The sequence below is a fragment of the Coenobita brevimanus genome, chromosome 27 (genome assembly GCF_032717465.1).
Source record: "Coenobita brevimanus isolate Jiangsu-jjx chromosome 27, ASM3271746v2, whole genome shotgun sequence".
NCBI classification, from domain to species: Eukaryota; Metazoa; Arthropoda; class Malacostraca; order Decapoda; family Coenobitidae; genus Coenobita; species Coenobita brevimanus.
This window is the reverse complement of record NC_136980.1, coordinates 4,310,528-4,330,366: the sequence shown is the minus strand read 5'-3', so window position 1 is coordinate 4,330,366 and position 19,839 is coordinate 4,310,528.

Sequence of the window (19,839 nt, the reverse complement as noted above, 5' to 3'; positions counted from 1 at the left end):
TCCCCAGCTCACACACCCCTCATGTACCTCTCCAATCCATCCCTCCATCTTGCTGTCACCAGTCAATATTATTTTGCTACGATGATTTCTCAAGCTGCCTTCATTAACCCTTTCAGTCGGGCAGGTCTGTCTGAAGCTAAACAAAATCGTCAAGAGGAAACACGAAACGACTAGAGATGCATCAAACCCTTTCAGTATGAGGTCTTTCTTGAACAATATCGTCCAGAAATAGCCAAACCAACATAATCAAACACATCGTTGTGGCAAAGAGGTTTATAATACAACTGCAAATGACCTATACAGTACAATTTACTGCAAGTACATACATAGAACGCATTTATAACGTACAACTCACGCCAAAAATATATAAAATCTCAACCAAAAATGTCGAAAAGTACTTGACAAACTTATTACAACACACCAAAAAATACATACAGTTTGAGTGAAAAAATTCGAAATATATTTGAGATATGAAATACTCCTTTCCCATTGAGAACGAAGCATAAACGTTAACACAACTCACAAATAATAATAATAAATAAAATATGAACGAGAAAGGTCGAAGAATATTACAAATTTTACTCTCTTCCCTCACACCAAAAATGCATAAAATATGAGCGAAAAAAAAAAAAAAGTCGAAAAGGATTTGATATGTGAAAACCCCCCTTCCTATTGGTCCAAGTGCTCTGGCTCCACCAATCACGGTCAAGCTTAAATTAACTCGGTACTTCAACAGCCAATCAATACTGGGCTTTCAAAATGTGACGTTCCCAGGACAACCAGTGAAAATGCAGGACAATTGTGATATATGCCAATGTCGCCTGTGTTTACTAGCTACCGTTGTCATTAAATATAGGCTGTTTTTCATATCAACTCATTGTTATTTATATTATTTTTATTATTATTATTATTATTATTATTAAAATTTCACACACCCCTGTGCGAAGTTTTCTTATTTTTGTCAATATTATTCTAGGGAAGATCTAAATCGCTGGCACTGGAATACCGTTTGAGCTACAGCTTTCATTCTTTGCCATATTATGGTACTGGTTCGCCGCTTCATCTGACCAAATATCATCCTGATTCAACTACCGGAGCCCTAACAGGATAAATAAAAAAAGTGACTTTAAATCTCAAGAACCACTGAAGTTGGAGGGTTGAAATTTGTATGGCATGTACCTAGGACATGGCCAGAATGCAGTGTTTAATAATTATAGTGCATATCGGATCATTATTCTCTGAGATCGCCTAAGGACCAAAATTTTGGACTAGCCCGGAAGACAGAGATGTCACCTGATTTTACATGAATGAATAAAACTAGAGCCATCAAACTTGGTGGACTAACAGATCTTGATGACCTAAGATGACGTGCAGAACATCAATGACCTTGACCGGAAGGTCTTTTTGTAGCTTGGCTTCTAGTAGGCTATGCCTGTGGTAAGTTATTCTTTATCAAAACTGTCCTTGGACAATTTTTTGGCGTTCTAGTTATTATTATCTTCCACATTTTTTCTGTATACTTCACAGCAGTCTCATGCTCACTCTTCGCGTCACTTGTGTAGTAGTGACAAACGTTCACTGTTGTTTCACTCCTCCTGATCTCAACACTAAATCCAGTAACTTCTTTTGCACTTTCAAAAGACTCCCATGACTCCCATCGAGATCCAAATTCTTCTCCTCTACAAGCTTTTCCACATTTTTTCACCACCGCAATTCTCTTTCCACTGCTTAATAGGCATGAAAGGCTTGTTTTATTTCCTATAATTTCTCGCTTTCACAAGACTTCGTTCACATTCCAAAATCCTTTGCATCTAAATTCACTTTTACTTTCAATTTTTTTTTTTTTTTTTTTTTTTTTACAGTTTATACAATAACCTTGCTTATTTCATGGTAGGTCTACTTATGGCAGTCAAAGGTTGTTGGTATTTGTCACTTTAACTACCTCACCTACCAACACTGTTCTGTGCTTCCCACCACAACTACCAACATTATTCTGTGCATGGTACCATTAATTTCACTGCTAAATACAACTACTGTGAATACTACAACTACCAGCACTACCAAAACTACCCTCATAATCACAGCTATCACAATTACAACTACTGTGAATACTACAACTACCAGCACTACCAAAACTACCCTCATAATCACAGCTACCACAATTACCACTACCACAATCACCAGTGCCACAGCCACCACCACCAAAACAAGTGCCATTACTACCAAAATCACCACCAATAACTCCCACCACTACCATAACCACCACATCCACCACCACGACCACAACTACCATCACTACAACCACTATCACTGCCACTATTACCACAATCACCACATCCATCACTACTACCACCACAAGTACTACCACTACCACAACCACCACAACATCCTCTTCTGCCACCTCTACCACAAATACTACCACTACCACCACAACCACAAGCACAACCACCACATTAATAATGACCACAACCACACTCATAAACACTACCACTCCCATTACTACCGCCAGTACAACTATCACCCCTACCACAACTACCACAGCTACCACCACTACCACAACTACCACCACTACCACGCGTGACTGACTGAACAAGACTGCCTTATGGGAATAGTGCTTACCCCCCTCCCCAACCACCACCACCTTCCCTCACCTCCGTTCCACCTTTCTCTCTCTCTCTCTCTCTCTCTCTCTCTCTCTCTCTCTCTCTCAGTACCTTCCTATCGTCCTTCCCTTCCTCCTTCACCTGTCATAGTATTCCTTCCTCTCTTCTTTCTTTCCCTTCTTTCCTATCTCCTTCCCTCCTTCCCTCATTCCCTCCCTCCTACCTTCCTTTTCTCCCTTAATCCTTCTCCCCCACCTTCCTTTTCTCCCTCAATCCCTCCCTCTCACCTTCCTTCTCTCCCTCCTTCCTTCCTTTCTTCCTTCCTTCTCCCTTGCCTTTCTCCAATTCTTTTCTCTTCCCTCTCATATCCTCCTCTCTCCCATTCTTCCTTCTCTCTCTCTCTCTCTCTCTCTCTCTCTATCTATCTATCTATCTATCTATTTTTCACCTTCACTCCCTCTTCCTTCACTCCTTCCCATCCTTATTCCCCTTCGATTTTCTCTCCCCTTCCTTCTCTCCTTTCTCCTTCATTTACTCTCTCCCTCCTCTCCTTTCTTCCACTCACTCTCTCCCTCCTTCCCTCCCTCATTTTTCACTCTTCCAATCAATTGCTTGACCTAAAACCTCTCTCTGTATTTCACCTTCCCTCCCTTCAGTCCTTCCTTCCTCTCTCTCTCTCTCTCTCTCTCTCTCTCTCTCTCTCTCTCCCTTTCTTTCTCCTTTTTCCTTTCTTCTTCCTTCTTACCCTTCTTTTCTAATATCTTTAACTTTCCATACACTCAGTTTCTTTCTCGTCCCCCTCTTCTCCCTCCTCTCCCTCTTTTCCTTTCCCTCCCTCTCTCCCTCCCTCCCTTCGTTTTTATTCTCTCCCTTACTCTCCTTTCTCCTTTCCTCTTCCTCTTTCTCTCTCTATCCTCCTCTTCCCTCTCTCCTCTCCCCTCTTTTTTCCTTCATCTCTTTCCTATTTCCTTTCCTATATCATTCTCCATTCCTTCTCCTCCCCCTCCTCACCCGTCTCCTCCTCCTCCTCCTCCTCCCTCTCCCTCCCCTTTCCTTCACCCCCTCATTACCCCTCCTCCATCATTTTCCCTCCATTTCCCTCTCCTACAATTTTCATCTCTCTCTCTCTCTCTCTCTCTCTCCAGATGCATTATTAAGCTTTACTCCCCTCTTCCCACCCCTCCTTTCTCTCTCCCCTTCCCCTATCCTTCCCTCCTCTTTCCTCCACTTGCTTCCCTCCCCTCTCCTCTCCTTTCCCCTCACTCCCATAAATAGACTGGAATTAACACACTTCACCTACGCTCCCCCCCCCTCTCACACACACACACACACACACACACACACACACACACCGCTCGCTGGTGCAGTGGTAACGTTCTCGCTTGCCATCTGGTAGATGGAGTTCGCGCCTCGCTCAGGTTGCGAAAAGTTTCACTGACGAAGTGGGTGGTTACTGTCCCCCTTGAGCAAGGGGACGGGTGTGTGCGTGTGTGAAGGTCACAGCCTTGCCCTTAGATCGGACTATATGAGCTCTCAGCTCCCTTCCGGGAGGGTAAAAGCTGACGATCACAACCATCAAGTGATCCTGACCGACCCGGTGAATTACACACCTCGTTCTCTTTCTTCCTTTCATTTCCTCCATCTTCAGCAACATTCATCTTTACCTTCACTTCACCCCACACACTTCGCTTTATCATTTCTTTTCACCTCACTTCATTTTCCTCACCTATTCTCATTTTACTTCCCCTGATTCGTCCCGTCTCCCTCCTTCTCACCTCATCTTCCCTTCTTCCCTCTCTCTTCCCTCCCCTCCCCTCATTCCACGTCCCTTCCTCTCAGTTCTCTTCACACCCCTCCTCTCCCCTCACTATATATCTTTGCCTCTCTTAACCTCCCCTCCTCTCCCCTCCCCTACCCGCCTTTCCCTCCCCTTCACGTATCTCCTATCACCTCATTTCACCTTCGCTTCCCTCCCCTCCTCTCAGCTTGCCTATTTCATCTCACATCACTTCCTCCCCTGTTCCCCTCTCCTTTCCTTTCTTCCCCTCTTCAATTTCCTTCATCTCTTTCTCCTTGCCCACGTCTCCCATTTTCACCGCTCTCTTTGTCTTCACTCCCCTCCTTCCTCCACACCCCACCCCCCTTCACCCCTTCCCCCTCTCTCTTCCTCCTCTCCCCTCCTCCTTCTCCCCTTCCCTCTCTCCCCTCACCCCCTCCACGCTCTCCAAAATGGCAGTACAACAACAAATCACTCACTACATATAAACAACTACCCAATTCACAGGCGTCAACACACAAAATGATTTAATAGTGACAACGCCCAGCGCACACAGCCGGTAAAGAATGCTGACAAAGTTATTGGATTGAAGGAAGGAGCGTTTAAACCTGCATTAAAAAGAGAATAAAAATAAAACACAGTGGCGAGAAACCTAACAAATTAATTACAATCACAAAAAGAGTATTATCTCTCTCTCTCTCTCTCTCGAATAAGGTACTGTGAGAAAGTTCAAGTTGTAATAAATTATGTGTACAAAGGCTTTAAAAAAAGACCCACAAGTTACATCCTTTTAGCTCTACCATGATCTAAAACTGCCATCGCTCCAGCGTGAATACTGAGTCGTAACAAGAGATTAACAACAGATATGCTAGTCACGAAGAAGTGCTCCGGGAAAAATGTAGAGCCACAGTATTGTCTTAATGTGCCGCTGAACTACGTGATGCAAGGGACAAAAACCAAAGCCAGGAACAGTACCTGAAGTCAATAAAGATAAAGCAAAATAAAGATAAAACAGAGAGTGGATAACAGAGAAAGCTACCTTATTAACGTGAGTCACAGGAAGTTATTTTAATATGGGGTAGGTAAAATGTAAAAAAATAGAGGCAGCAAAGACAGCTAACAAATAAACTGGATTCGATTTTCATGGAAACTCTATCAGTGTGGAGGCCGTAGTGGTAACTGGGAAATAAAAATGATTCATAGGAAGGCCAATTCATTCGTCGTTTTCAAAAATATCACTTCAGAGAGACGGTAAAGAAAGCAGACAACTACATCGATAGGAAAAGCATTTGCACGTTCCCCTAAAACGCGCCAGAGAACAGGGGGCCAACCGACCGCCCACACAGAGCAGATTCCTTTCCACTCCAGCGACCCTGACCTCTGACCTTCGACGGACCAAATGACTGTGAAATACCGAAGGGTGTTGGTGTGTATCAGTGCTGGCCATGGGGACTGATGTGGTTAGGAGCGTGTGAAATCATCAAATTGTCTTGTACTGTCACTGTGTTGTACAGATGTTGGTAGAGTAGTACAGAGGAGTTCTAGGATTCTCTCTCTCTCTCTCTCTCTTTCTCTCTCTCTCTCTTACACACACACACACACACACACACAAGCACCTCTTAAATCTCCCTCTAAACACGGTCATTGCAGAAAAATGACTAACTTCCCAGAGCTCCCGTGTCGAGGCAGAGTGAATAAACTGGGATTACGGTGAATAACGATGCAGATAAATATATTCTCTGGGTGCTGCTTCTATTGTTCCTTGTACCTACTTCCTGTTTCTGTTCCTTGCACTCACTTCCTGTTTCTGTTCCTTGCACTCACTTCCTGTTTCTGTTCCTTGCAGTCACTTCCTGTTTCTGTTCCTTGCAGTCACTTTCTGTTTCCTGTGTACAGTTTCTTGCACTTATACTCTTGTTTTCATTCGTCTACCTCTCTCTACGTATTGAATTTCTTCCACCAATTTACTCTCTCTCTCTCTCTCTCTCTCTCTTCTCCCAGCAAGCCAGCCTTTTAAAGATACAAGTGGCTCTAATTGAACCAGCTCACATCCAACATGGCTGCCTTGCTCTCAGGTCATCCCCACTCCCTCCTCTTAAATAATAACATCTCTCTCTCTCTCTCTCTCTCTCTCTCTCTCTCTCTCTCTCTCTCTCTCTCTCGGATGCATGAGGCTAGGTTAGGATGGATGAGGCCGGGTTAGGATGAATGAGGCTGGGTTAGGATGAGTGAGGCTGGGTTAGGATGAGTGAGGCTGGATTAGGATGAGTGAGGCTGGGTTAGGATGACTGAGACTGGGTTAGGATGACTGAGGCTGGGTTAGGATGAATGAGGCTGGGTTAGGATTAATGAGGCTGGGTTAGGGTGAACGAGGCTGCGTTTGGATGTCTTACGATTACAAATAAGTGAAGGTAAAAATAACGAATGAATTACCCAAGTATGGATTATGTATTACCGATTTAAGGCAAAACATTCGTAAACACGGGAGTTACTTAGCCATCAATTCATTAAACATCGGACCACGTGGGCAACTGGGTGTCGGAGTGAGGGAAGATGGCGGTGAGAGAAGATGGTGGAGGGTGACACAGCGGACGCGACAGTACCACCAAGCCACGGCCGAGATCCACGAAATAACACCCAGCAACTCTCCTCCAGTAACCATTTATTTACAGGATGAATGTGAGACCTATGAAAATTATGCCTTTCCTGCAAAAACAAAGCCCAGGTCTAGAACTTTACCGCAAGTCCACTTCCTACTAACGACCCGCCATGTCCGAGATCAAGGGACAAAGAACAGGCGAAAGATATAGTCACTCATCCTCATGGCGGCAGGAACGTAGTCTGAAGAGCCGTCGATTCCTCCACACGCACCTCCATGCCTCACGAACGCGTAGGAATCAGCTGCGTAATCACCACACGAGTTAATATCACACGCAGGAACACCATACACACACAAACTACCGCAACAAACAACCAGAGTCAGGGATGTTCTGCCCAGCGACCCAATATATCGTACCGTAGCATGAAAATTATCGTATATTACCCTAAAATTATCGTACAGGTAAATTTTCAATTAAAACAATGAATAAATTGTTCACTTTTAATTCATAGGTATTTTATGGTACAATGAAATTACTTATTTAACTTAGTTATGCAGAAAAAATGATTGTTCTTAAAAATATTAGCGTCTACATTTTCATTTATTGCATTTTCATTCCGAGTCCGATGGGATACATAGGCCTACTTCACTTTCTTCACACTCCTCTGAATACAAAGTCTGATTGTTCATTCTGTTTAACATTTCATTTGTTGGTTTAAATGCTGAGCAAGACATGCCTGATTCTTTGATGCTAGGAGGATCCCATTTACTGTTCTTGTTGCCAGTCTATTCCTTATTGTTGTTTTTGTTCAATTTACTTTGCTGAAAACTTGGTAGTGGCACTACCAAGCACCAAGTAAAATTTGAACTTCTAAGTCCTTGACATTTATGGGGTCGGCCGGGCTTGGCCCTGACCTCCCATGGGACTGGGAGGGGAAAGGAATTTCATGAGTGACTTAGGGGAAGCGTGGGTTACTGGGGTGTGGGCACAATGAACCGTGTGGCGGGAATACTGAGTGTTGTTAACCTGCAATATATATAAAAAAAAAAATCTAGGGAAGCTGGAAGACAAAATTATCGTATATTTTGAATGTGATATCGTATATCGTACAAGCACCCTAAATTATAGTACAAATACGATAATTATCGTACGTAGGACATCTCTGACCAGAGTGGTCGCTACATCCCTCCTCTCTCTCTCTCTCTCCCCCCCTCCCTCCCCCTCCCCTCTCTCTTTTTCTCTCCTCCACCTTGCCCATCACCGAATCACTGAAACACAGCTCTGAGCCGGTTCGAACAAGCACTCTACTGCATCACAACGTTACAATTCGTAGGCGTATGAATGCCACGATAAATTCCGCTTTTCCTACGTCAGTTTTAAGCATACAGGCCTATAATAACCATAATATCATACCAACAGTAGTAATAACTGCACCCGATTCTCCATACGCAAGACACAAATCAGTCTCGCGAAGCAGCATGAAGCATCCAACAGGGGAGGGCCGAGTTCACTCCGTTAATAAGAAGTCATCGTAGTTATTCTTGCATCCGGGGCTACATACTTTCTTCATTAGCTCCTACAGGTCGATTATAATTTTCTACTTGTAAGCATTAGAAAATTTCACTCAGTTTCAGGGGGATTTATCGTTGTGATCGGGTTGTTAAGTGAGTCTCAGGTGAACTTGGCGACGCGTGACAACTCCAGCTCACCCCTCCATCACCTGCCCTCTCTCAAGTTCCCTGAGTCTCTCTCTCTCTCTCTCTCTCTCTCTCTCTCTCTCTGTACACTTTTATTTATGTTTATCAATCTATATGTCAATTTATCTGTGTGCATGCATGTATGTGCCTCCGCGTACACATGTGCGTATAAAGCCCATCAAGATATGTGCGTATGAGTGTATTTGTTTATGTATATCATTTTCAGTCAAGATTTGTCATGTGTGTGTGTAACTAACTAACTCTGTACCTGTTTCTCGCCGAATTTAGTGTGTGTGTGTGTGTGTGTGTGTGTGTGTGTGTGTGTGTGTGTGTGTGTGTGTGTGATAACCTTGAGTATGCGTGAATTTGTGCGTGCATATATGTCTTTACATGCAGGTGTATGTAAGTGGTGGGGTGTCGTGACCTTTGTGTGTCTGTGTGTGTGTGTGTACATGCATGTGTGCAACCCATAACCTACCTCACTGCCCATTTCAGCTGATTATCAACAAGAAAAATATTAGGCCACTTCCCCACAGCCCTTACACACCCCATAAAGCCTGATTAGTACTTGTTGCAGCCCTGTCCAACCCCACCCTGACTTCCCCAAACCTCCCCACCACATCTCAACCTCTTGTCACCCCCACCACACGCCATTTCCCTCATCACCTCTCCCCATCACATCCCAATTCCCTCCTTACTTCTCCCCACCACACCCCATTTCCCTCATCACCTCTCCCCACTACACCCCAATTCCCTCCTCACTGTCCCCCACCCTATTTCCCTCCTCACCTCTCCTCATCATACCCCACTCTAACCCAGCCAACCCCTGCTCACCCCACCACCTCTCTCCTCAGTCTATCCCACCTCACCATAACCCAAACTAAGCCACCCTTCCCAACCCCAACCCCACTCCAGACTAACCCTTCCTAGCTGCCTAAAATAACCTGGCCAAAATAAGAGGCTTAAAATATACTGCCCACACGATGCTAGGAATACGCCTCAGATTTATACCAGCCAATGAGAAGGTTGGACAATACCACCCCATCAAACCAGCCGATACCAGACCAGAACGACCATCCGCAGTTCAAACCAGCCAACAGCAAACCCAAATATTCATACGCAACTCAAACCAGCCAATTGCGAACTAAAATATTCATACGCAAATCCAGCCAGTCAATATGAAGGCTGGATTAGGCCGCCCACAATAAACTAGCCATTAGGAAGCTTGAAATACAACACTCAGCAGGAGATGAAGGAAAAAACCATCCCAAATCAAACTAGTCAGTAGCAAGCCAGAAAGTCCACCCAACAACTCAAACCAGCCAATAGTAAACTGAAAAATATATACGGTATTTTAAGTAGCCGATAACAAGCGTAAAATGTACATCAAAAGCTAGCTACTAGGAAACCAGAAAAATAAAACAACTCAATTCAAACCAGCCAATAGCAGGCCAGAACGGCTCTTCCACAATTCAAATCCGCCAATAGCAAGACGCCTTTTAAATATGGCGGCGGCCAACTTGAGTGGCTTCCCATGTTATTATCCAGTGACTATGGGAGGCGTGTAAGTTATGGCCGCCATAAATTTGGGCCGCCATTGTGTTTCTGAAGTTCAAAAATGGTGTTTTACTGGTTTTGTTTTGTTCCTCGTCGACTCTGGGCAGAATGGACGCCAAAGGGTGAGGGAGAGGAGGGAGGGGGAAGGAGTGTCTTGGACAATGTGTGTACGGTAAAATCCAGTGTATTATTGTTGAGTTACGAAAAGAACGTAGACAGATTCGTTCTAGCTACCTAGTCTTTTTCATACAACATAAAGATAACTACAGTATATTCTGACATTTCGGTGTTTTTGTTCTTTTTTAAATCGAGTAATTCACGTATAAACGACGATTATTACCGGAATGCGACATCCATCGAACCTAGCCCTCATGGGGATACACAGACGCACTTACAGTCAATAGCATGTCATAACGCAGATTTTGATATACAGGAGAGATAGGGAGGTTGTAGAATCCCCCTCTTTGGTCTGTTTTAACTTCATGAATAAATCTGACTTTACGACGCGAAAATTACAGCAGGTTATAACTGCTTACTGCAGGAAGATCAAGGGCAGGAGTGCAAAATCTTCCTTTGTCTAGTTGTTCCTCTAAAAATAATCTACGAAGGTGAATCGATAGCACATCTGTCTCAGAATCTCACCCCTGGACATCTTTCTGACCTAACCTCAGCATCCTTTGACTCTAACCTGGACATCTTTCGGACCTAACCTCAGCATCCTTTGACCCTAACCTGGACATCTTTCGGACCTAACCTCAGCATCCTTTGACCCTAACCTGGACATCTTTCGGGCCTAACCTCAGCATCCTTTGACCCTAACCTGGACATCTTTCGGACCTAACCTCAGCATCCTTTGACCCTAACCTGGACATCTTTCGGACCTAATCCTAGCATCTTTTGAACGAAATTTGGGCACCCTTTTGGACCTCTATCACACTTCGAACTTAGCCTGGGTACTTTTCTGAAGGGAGAGTGGACACATTTGCAGTCTGACTTAGCCTACAGTTCTTTTACTCTAACTTGGCTTAGAGTTTCGTCCATTTGTAGCTGATTTCATGGCTGTGACAGAAATGGACAGTTCCACGGCTTTACATCCTTTCCATACCAGTAAACAATTATAATGATAAATAGCCGTCTGACTGCACTGACGCCATTTACTTATTTCTTATTACAATCTCCAGACGATTTAGCGCAGGAATCGTTTTTCAGACTAGAGAGAGAGAGAGAGAGAGAGAGAGAGAGAGAGAGAGAGAGAGAGAGAGAGAGAGACATAGTTTCATCCCTACCGTTCCCAACAAACCCCCCCTCCTCCCCCACCCCCACCCCCCTTCAAGAACTCTTAAGAATTCCCCCCACCAACCTACTGTCCCAGAACTCCCTCCCCCCTCCGAACCCCATCATTTTTTCCTATATCTCCCCTCTTCCCCTCCCCCTCCCCTCCACCTCTTCCCTTATCCATCTCCTCTGCCCCAGTTCTCCCTTCTACTCAAGATGTCTTCCTCTTCTCTTTCTATACTTTCCTCCACTCCCCTCCCCTCCACTCCCCTCTTTCCCTACCCTTTTACTCTAACATGTCCTCTTCTCCCATCCTCTCCCCTCCCTTTTATACTTTCCTCATCCCTTCTCCTCAACCCTCCCTCCCCTTTTCCTCATCTCACCTTTTCATTTTCTTTTCCTCCCCTCCCCTCCCCTTCCCCTCTTTCCTCCTTCCCCTCATCCTTTCGTTCTTTTTCTCTCCCTTCAGACTTCTCTCGCCTTCCTCCTATCCCTCCATTCCCTCCCCTCCCCTCCCCTTCACTCACTCCCCTACTAGGACCCCAGGAATGTCCCCAAGCAATTTCTTCCCCCTCTTAACCTCCTCCTCCTCCCCTACCTCTCTCTCTCTCTCTCTCTCTACCCCATCCTACCCAGCTTCTTCCCCCGCCATGCTTCCCCCTCTCATTCTTTTACCCGTCTTCCTCTCCCCCTCCTCCTCCACCATCCTACCCTCCCCTCCTTCTCCTTTCTTCCTCCCTCTCCCACTCTTAGAGCCTCTACTCCCTCAGTCTCCTCTTTCCCCTTCTCCCCCCACCTCTCCCCCCAGTACCCCACCCATCTCCTCTCTTCTCATTCCTTCCCACCCACCTCTCCCCATCCCCACCCCTAAAAGCAACTCAACAACGTCTCCAAAGAACTCTCTCTCTCTCTCACTCACTCTCTCTCTCTCTCTCTCTCTCTCTCTCTCTCTCACAAGGACCCCAACAGCATTATTTCCCAAGTATTCCCACTCCCTCTCCCTCTCCTTGCACTCCTTTCACTTCTCTCCCCCCCCCCTCTCTCTCTCCCAACAACTATGTCCCCAAAGTATTTCACCCCCAGAAGTTCCCAGACCCCTCAATTTTTCACTTATTTTCGTTTTTTTTTTTTTTTTTATTAAGCCCGGCGCTCATAATGCAACATGTTTTGGGTTCACATACTTTCGCTCACTTTAACTTACCCCCTCCCGCTCTCTTTCTCCTCCCCCTCCCCCTACCTCTCTCTTTCTCCTCCCCTTCCCCCTCCCCCTCTCACTCTCTCTTCTATCTTATTTGAGTAATTTGTTCCTCTTCCTCCTTCCCCCCACTGGATCTCTCTCCCTCCCTCCCTCCCTCCCTCCCCCCCCTCTCTCTCACAGGGAAGAAAGGGGGGAGGGGTAGCTATTTATGTAAAGGATTCATTAAACTGTTACAATAAAGCAGACATTAAAGTAAATAGGGACACAGAAAGTGTCTGGGTTGAAATTAGTAACAATAGGGAGAAATTAGTCTTAGGAGCAATTTACAGATCTCCTAAATTAAGTAGAGCTGATAGTAAATAACTTTGGCAGGAAATTAGGAAAACATCACAGTCCAGCTTAGTAATAATTGTAGGGGACCTTAATCTGCCAAGGATAGATTGGGGAAATCAGACAGGAGATGCAGAGTCAGAGGAATTTCTAGAGGTAGTACAGGATAATTTCCTTTATCAGTATATCACGGAGCCCACCAGAGGTAATAATATACTAGATTTGGTTTTAGCTAATAAAGAAAATATCATTAACGATATAGAGGTTGGTGGACGACTTGGTAATAGCGATCATGAAGAAATTAAGTTCAAATTTATTTGGGATGTCTGTTCCACTGAAAATACCTCCACCGTTCCTAATTTTCGTCTAGGAGATTTCGATGGCTTAAGAGCTTATTTTCGAACGGTATTCCACAGGGAGATTAGCTATTTGAGGGAATGTCAGGTCAGTGGGGAACCCCAGGTCATAGGTCAGGCGCAGGAAACACCTGGGGATGTCCGTCAGGTGTCTGTGAGGGGGGAGGTGGTAGATAGGAATGTAGTCCAGGTGACGGAAATTAACTCAGCTCCAGTACCAAACAGACGTTCGACCAGTGAGAAGTATAACGAGTTAATAAATATAATACACGGAGGCCAAGATAGATATATCCCTTCAAAACCGTTTAGAACTAATAATTCAGAACCTAGATGGTTAAACAACAGATTAAAATCTCTCATAGGCCAAAGGAAAGGAATATATAGAAAAATAAAACGTGGAGAGGAACACTTACGTAACCGGTACACAATTTTAAATAGAGAAGTAAAGAGGGAGATAAGAAAAGCAAAGAGAAGTTATGAAATTAAGGTTGCCAGTGAATCAAAAGAAAACCCCAAGGGTTTTTATCAAATGTACCGAACGAAAAATAAAGATAGGATAGGACCATTCAGAACAGAATCAGGTGACATTACCGGTGAAGATAAAGAAATGTGCTCCATCCTAAATAATTATTTCATATCAGTATTCACCAAGGAAAATCTAAGCCTGGTCCCTCAAGCAGCAAATATTTACCATGAGAATACGGAAAATATTCTTAGTAAAATAACCATTAGTAAGGAGGACGTATTGAAAGAAATTAATAAGTTAAAACCTCAAAAATCGCCAGGTCCGGACGATATATATGCAAAAATTATAAAGGAAACCAAAGAAGAATTATGTCAGCCACTTTTAACGTTATTTAATGACTCTTTAAGTTCAGGAGAAGTTCCAGGGGCGTGGAAAACCGCAAACGTAGTGCCCATCTTTAAAAAGGGTGATAAATCAGCTGCGTCGAATTATCGTCCGATAAGTCTAACGTCAATAGTAGGAAAAATGTTAGAGTCAATTTTGGCAAATAAGATTAGAGAACACTTAGAAAAATTTAATCTTATAAACGAAAGTCAGCACGGATTCAGGCAAGGACGATCCAGCCCCACAAATTTGTTGTCATTCTACTCGGAGGTCTATGAGGCAGTAGATAGCGATAAAGCTTACGATGTTATTTATCTGGACTTTAGTAAAGCTTTTGATAGGGTCTCACACAAAAGGTTAGTTAGAAAGGTTCGAGCACACGGTATAGACGGCGATATCTTAAAATGGATAAAATCCTGGCTGAAAGGACGAAAGCAGAGAGTATTAATAAATGGAACTAAGTCGGACTGGGGATTAGTAACTAGCGGTGTACCATAGGGTTCAGTACTCGGTCCCTTATTATTTATCATATATATAAATGATCCAGACTTAGGAGTCAATAGCAGCATCAGCAAATTTGCCGACGATACAAAAATAGGGCGTATCATTAACTCTACTGACGATTGTCATAACTTACAAAAAGACCTCGATACATTGTCCAAATGGTCTAAAACTTGGCAAATGGAATCTAACGTTGAAAAATGTAAAGTACTTAACGTAGGCAAGACCATTGGAGATACTAAATACAGCTTAGATAACAAAGAAATTAGCAAATCGGAATGCGAGAGAGATCTAGGAGTTATGATTAGTAACGACCTTAAACCAAGGCAACAGTGCATTAATGCGAGAAATAAAGCAAATAGGGTCCTAGGATTTATTTCGAGAAGCGTGAGCAATAGATCATCTAAAGTAATACTAAAACTTTATCTAGCATTAGTAAGGCCACATTTAGACTACACAGTACAATTCTGGTGTCCTTACTATAGAATGGATATTAATTCGTTAGAAAATGGAGTTATGATTAGTAACGACTTAAACCAAGGCAACAGTGCATTAATGCGAGAAATAAAGCAAATAGGGTCCTAGAATTTATTTCGAGAAGCGTGAGCAATAGATCATCTAAAGTAATACTAAAACTTTATCTAGCATTAGTAAGGCCACATTTAGACTACGCAGTACAATTCTGGTGTCCTTACTATAGAATGGATATTAATTCGTTAGAAAATGTACAGAGAAGAATGACTAAAATGATACATGACGTCCGGAACCTGTCATATGAAGACAGACTGAAAAGACTAAGTCTGCATTCGCTAGAGAGGCGTAGAGTAAGGGGAGACTTAATTGAGGTGTTTAAGTGGATGAATGGTATAAATAAGGGAGATATTAGCAAGGTACTTAAAGTGAGCATACAGGATAGAACTAGAAATAATGGTTTCAAACTAGAAAAATTCCGTTTCAGTAAGGAAATCGGTAGAAATTGGTTTGGTAATAGAGTAGTAGACGAATGGAATAAGCTATCTAGTAAAGTAGTTGCTGCCTCTTCCATTGAGAGTTTCAAGCATAGGCTAGATAAACATATGACAAATAAGGGGTGGATATACTGTAGAATAAAGAAAATCGTATAACCAATACTAATTCAAAAAATTTTTCTTTTCAGGTTACACTATGATAGTCTCTATTCTCCTTTCACACTTTCCTGTAAAATGTCCACGCCAGTTTTTCTATACGGCGTGGTGTTCTTTCTGACTTTTTCCTGCCGGCTTCGGCTGGAGGGTTTGGAGGGCGGGGGAGAGCCTTCTTCTTTGCTATCCTTATCTCATTCTAGTAGTTCAGTTACTCTTCTAGGAGCTGCCTAGCATGGGCCAACCGGCCTACTGCAGTTATCCTCTCTTCTTATGTTCTTATGTTCTCTCTCTCTCTCTCTCTCTAAACTCTTCCAAAGATCCCTAAACCCTAAACCCTTTCAGGATGTAGTCAGCTTGGTTTACTTCGACTAGTAACCAAGGAGATTCAATCCTACCTCATAAATAACACTCCACGAATGTCACGTCACCACCACGACCTAGTAAGATCTGGAATTGACCCAGTGCCGTCAGATGAAACGAAAAAAATAGGGAAAAATTATCATGCTTTCATTTCTTTTTCTTTCCTTCTTCCTGCAGATTAGACTTACGAGAGAATTTGATCGTAAATAAGATCGTAAATACAATGATCGTAACTGCTTGTGCCTGCTGGACTTACCTGTGAGTGCGTGAGCTCACCTGCCTGCACGCACTTACCTCATGCACGCAATCAAGGTCGCTCCTGTGTGTGTACAGTATGTGTAATCAATTTCGCTCCTGTGTGTGTGTGTGTGTGTGTGAGTGTGTGTGTGTGTGTGTGTGTGTGTGTGTGTGTGTGTGTGTGTGTGTGTGTGTGTGTGTGTGTGAGAGAGAGAGAGAGAGAGAGAGAGAGAGAGAGAGAGAGAGAGAGAGAAAGTATGTACTGTAGTTCATGTATGCATGTAGTTATATGTATGTACGGTATGTACGGATATTATATACTGTATGTGCGTGCAAGTGTGTGCGTGACAGAATGTAAGTGATACAGAGAACATGAGAGTACATAAGGTGTGTGTGTGTGTGTGTGTGTGTGTGTGTGTGTGTGTGTGTGTGTGTGTGTGTGTGTGTGTGTCTGTGACTTGAAGTTTTTCCACATACCTGCAAAAAAAGAGAATGAACGTTAGTTTATAGAAAAACAATCATTCTTTAGCATTTACCATGCAATTAGATAGATTTTAAGGCCTATCTATTAATCTATCAATCAATCTATCTCCATAAGCCAGACGCCTTAATCCCAGAAGGGGTGGCCACAAACGAATCGCCTCCATGACACCCTGTCCTCTGCCATCATGTATCCCTCTCTCCAACTCATACACACACACCACCTCTCATACTATATACTCTCCACTCCATCCCTTAAAAAAAATACAACAACAACAACAACAACAATAATAATAATAATAATAATAATAATAATAATAATAATAATAATAATCCTAGTCATCCCATAAACCAATTAACAATACCAAGGTTCTTGAATTGGAGAATGTACCGTAGTGATTTAAAATATTCACATACACACTAAGTTATGAATCAGTTTATAAGGTACTGAAACATGTATGGGTGGAGGTGGGGCAGGGGGGAGGGAAGAATTTGTGGATGAGAGAGAGAGAGAGAGAGAGAGAGAGAGAGAGAGAGAGAGAGAGCGAGAGAGAGGGAGAGAAATATAAGGAGGTAAGAAATTGATAGCAACAAACTTCCATATAGGATCGAGTCCCTTCTCACGCTTTACTACACATTTCTTATTTATAGTCTCGCTCTTTCCCTCTCTCTCTCTTTCCCTCTCTCTCTCTCTCTCTCTCTCTCTCTCTCTCTCTAGCGTTGTGGTGTTGATGTGAAAGTCTTGGAAAGCATTCAGATTAAGACTGTGACAGTTTGACATTGTGGAGAGGACAGAGAATTAAAGACTAACTAGGAGAGTGTACGTAAGGAGGAAGGGGGAGGACAAGACCAAGGATGAGATGCAGGGATGATGTTGAAAGGCATATGCGACAGGGAGTGTGTGTGTGTGTGTGTGTGTGTGTGTGTGTGTGTGTTTCTCCCCCCCTCAGTGTTTTATGGGCACTAGGGAACGGTTCTTGGTAGTCTCTGGGGAAATATTGAAACGACCATGGAACTTTACACACACACACACACACACACACACACACACACACACACACACCACGAACAGGAAAAAAAGCAAAAAATAAATATCCTCTAGGCTCCAATTTTATATAACCTCCACTTGAAACCATGGAAAAGAAGAGAAAACGTATACAACATAATTTTTTTTCTACTAGTGAAATTTGCCTCCAGAGAAAACGGAACCCAATAGTTTGAAGAACAGGGGAGACTTAGCTAAAAGGCCAGGACAGGCATTCTTATTGATTCAAAAAGTTCCCCAGTACTTCATCTCTGCTAGGTTAATTTTCTGTTTATTACTGCATACGGAGTGTTGTTATTGTCCCTGTCGGAATATAAGTGTCATGTATAAGGTGGTGATGATGGTGGTGGTGTTTGTGGTGGTGGTGGTGTTTGTGGTGGTGGTGGTGGTGGTTGTGGTGATGGTAGTGGTTGTGGTAGATGCAACCCCAGTATCTACTGTAAATATAAACCCAGTGGACTGCATGACTTAATTGCCTTCTTTTTGCAGTCCATCATCGTCCTATTGGGGGGCAGGGAGGGAGCTGGGGGGGACGTTTGTATAACCTGCCCTCACCTTCCTCCCTGTCCCTTTAAAGGAAGATGGTAGACAGGAAGAAAGGGCAGTAGGGAAAACAAATCGCTACCTGGAAAGGTGCTAAGGCGCTAACCAATCTCCTTTACCAGACCATCGTAATTTATTCCTAGCAGAGTTGTTCACGCTGAGAATACTCGTAGTGAAGAGATTAATTTGAATACTCGTAGTGAAGAGATTAATTTGAATACTCGTAGTGAAGAGATTAATTTGAATACTCGTAGTGAAGAGATTAATTTGAATACTCGTAGTGAAGAGATTAATTTGAATACTCGTAGTGAAGAGATTAATTTGAATACTCGTAGTGAAGATTAATTTGAATACTCGTACCGAAAAGATTAAATTGAACTGGATAAATATTCCTTGGCTGAATAATTCGTCTGGAGGCAGCAAGTAATCGTCCTGAAAGGGTTACTGGAGACATGCTATTTTTTTCCTTGCTATATTCAGACGAAAAATGAAAAATAAATAAGAGTAGGGAATAATATCGTCAGGACACACACACACACACACACACACACACACACACACACACACACATACAGTAGTCAATCACGAGAGTGTTATGGAAGAGTTCAAAAATGACACAGAGACAATTAGGCAAGTTAGCAGTCTTATTGACCAGAGCAGTGATATTGAGGAGAAGATAACACAAGTAAATGAAGCTGTGCAAAGCTACAAAAATGATGTAGAAACCACGTATGCAGAAATGGTGAAAGTAAAGAAAGACTTAGAAACAAGGGTGGAGGAAAAAAGCATTAAAAAGGAGGTGAAAAGAATAATCCAAAACAATCCAAAGTTAGTCAGAGATTCAGTAGAGATAAACAAATCAATAGTAATCACTGGTATAGAAGAGGATGAAGTTAAAAACAAGATCACAAGAGACAAAAGGGAGATGGCAAATGTAATGAGCTTACTGAAAGAAGTATCAGAGGAAATCTGTAGTAAAGACATAGAGGAACACAAAAGGTTAGGGAAATACGAGAAAAGCAAGACAAGACCTCTAAAGGTGACTTTCCAGAGTGTAAACACTGTGGAAGAGATACTAAAAAATGCAAAGAATCTTAAGGAAAAAGAAGAGTTCAAAAATGTATGGATAAAAAGATGCCTAACACAAGAGGAAATGGAATTACTGAAAGAGAAAAGGGAGGAAGCAAAAACAAAAAATGAGGGAAGATCAGAAGAGGACAAGAAGAAATTTTTTTTACAAAGTAATAGGATTGCAGGTACGAAAGTGGTACACAAACAGGATGGAAGAAAAAGGAGGAAGATAGTA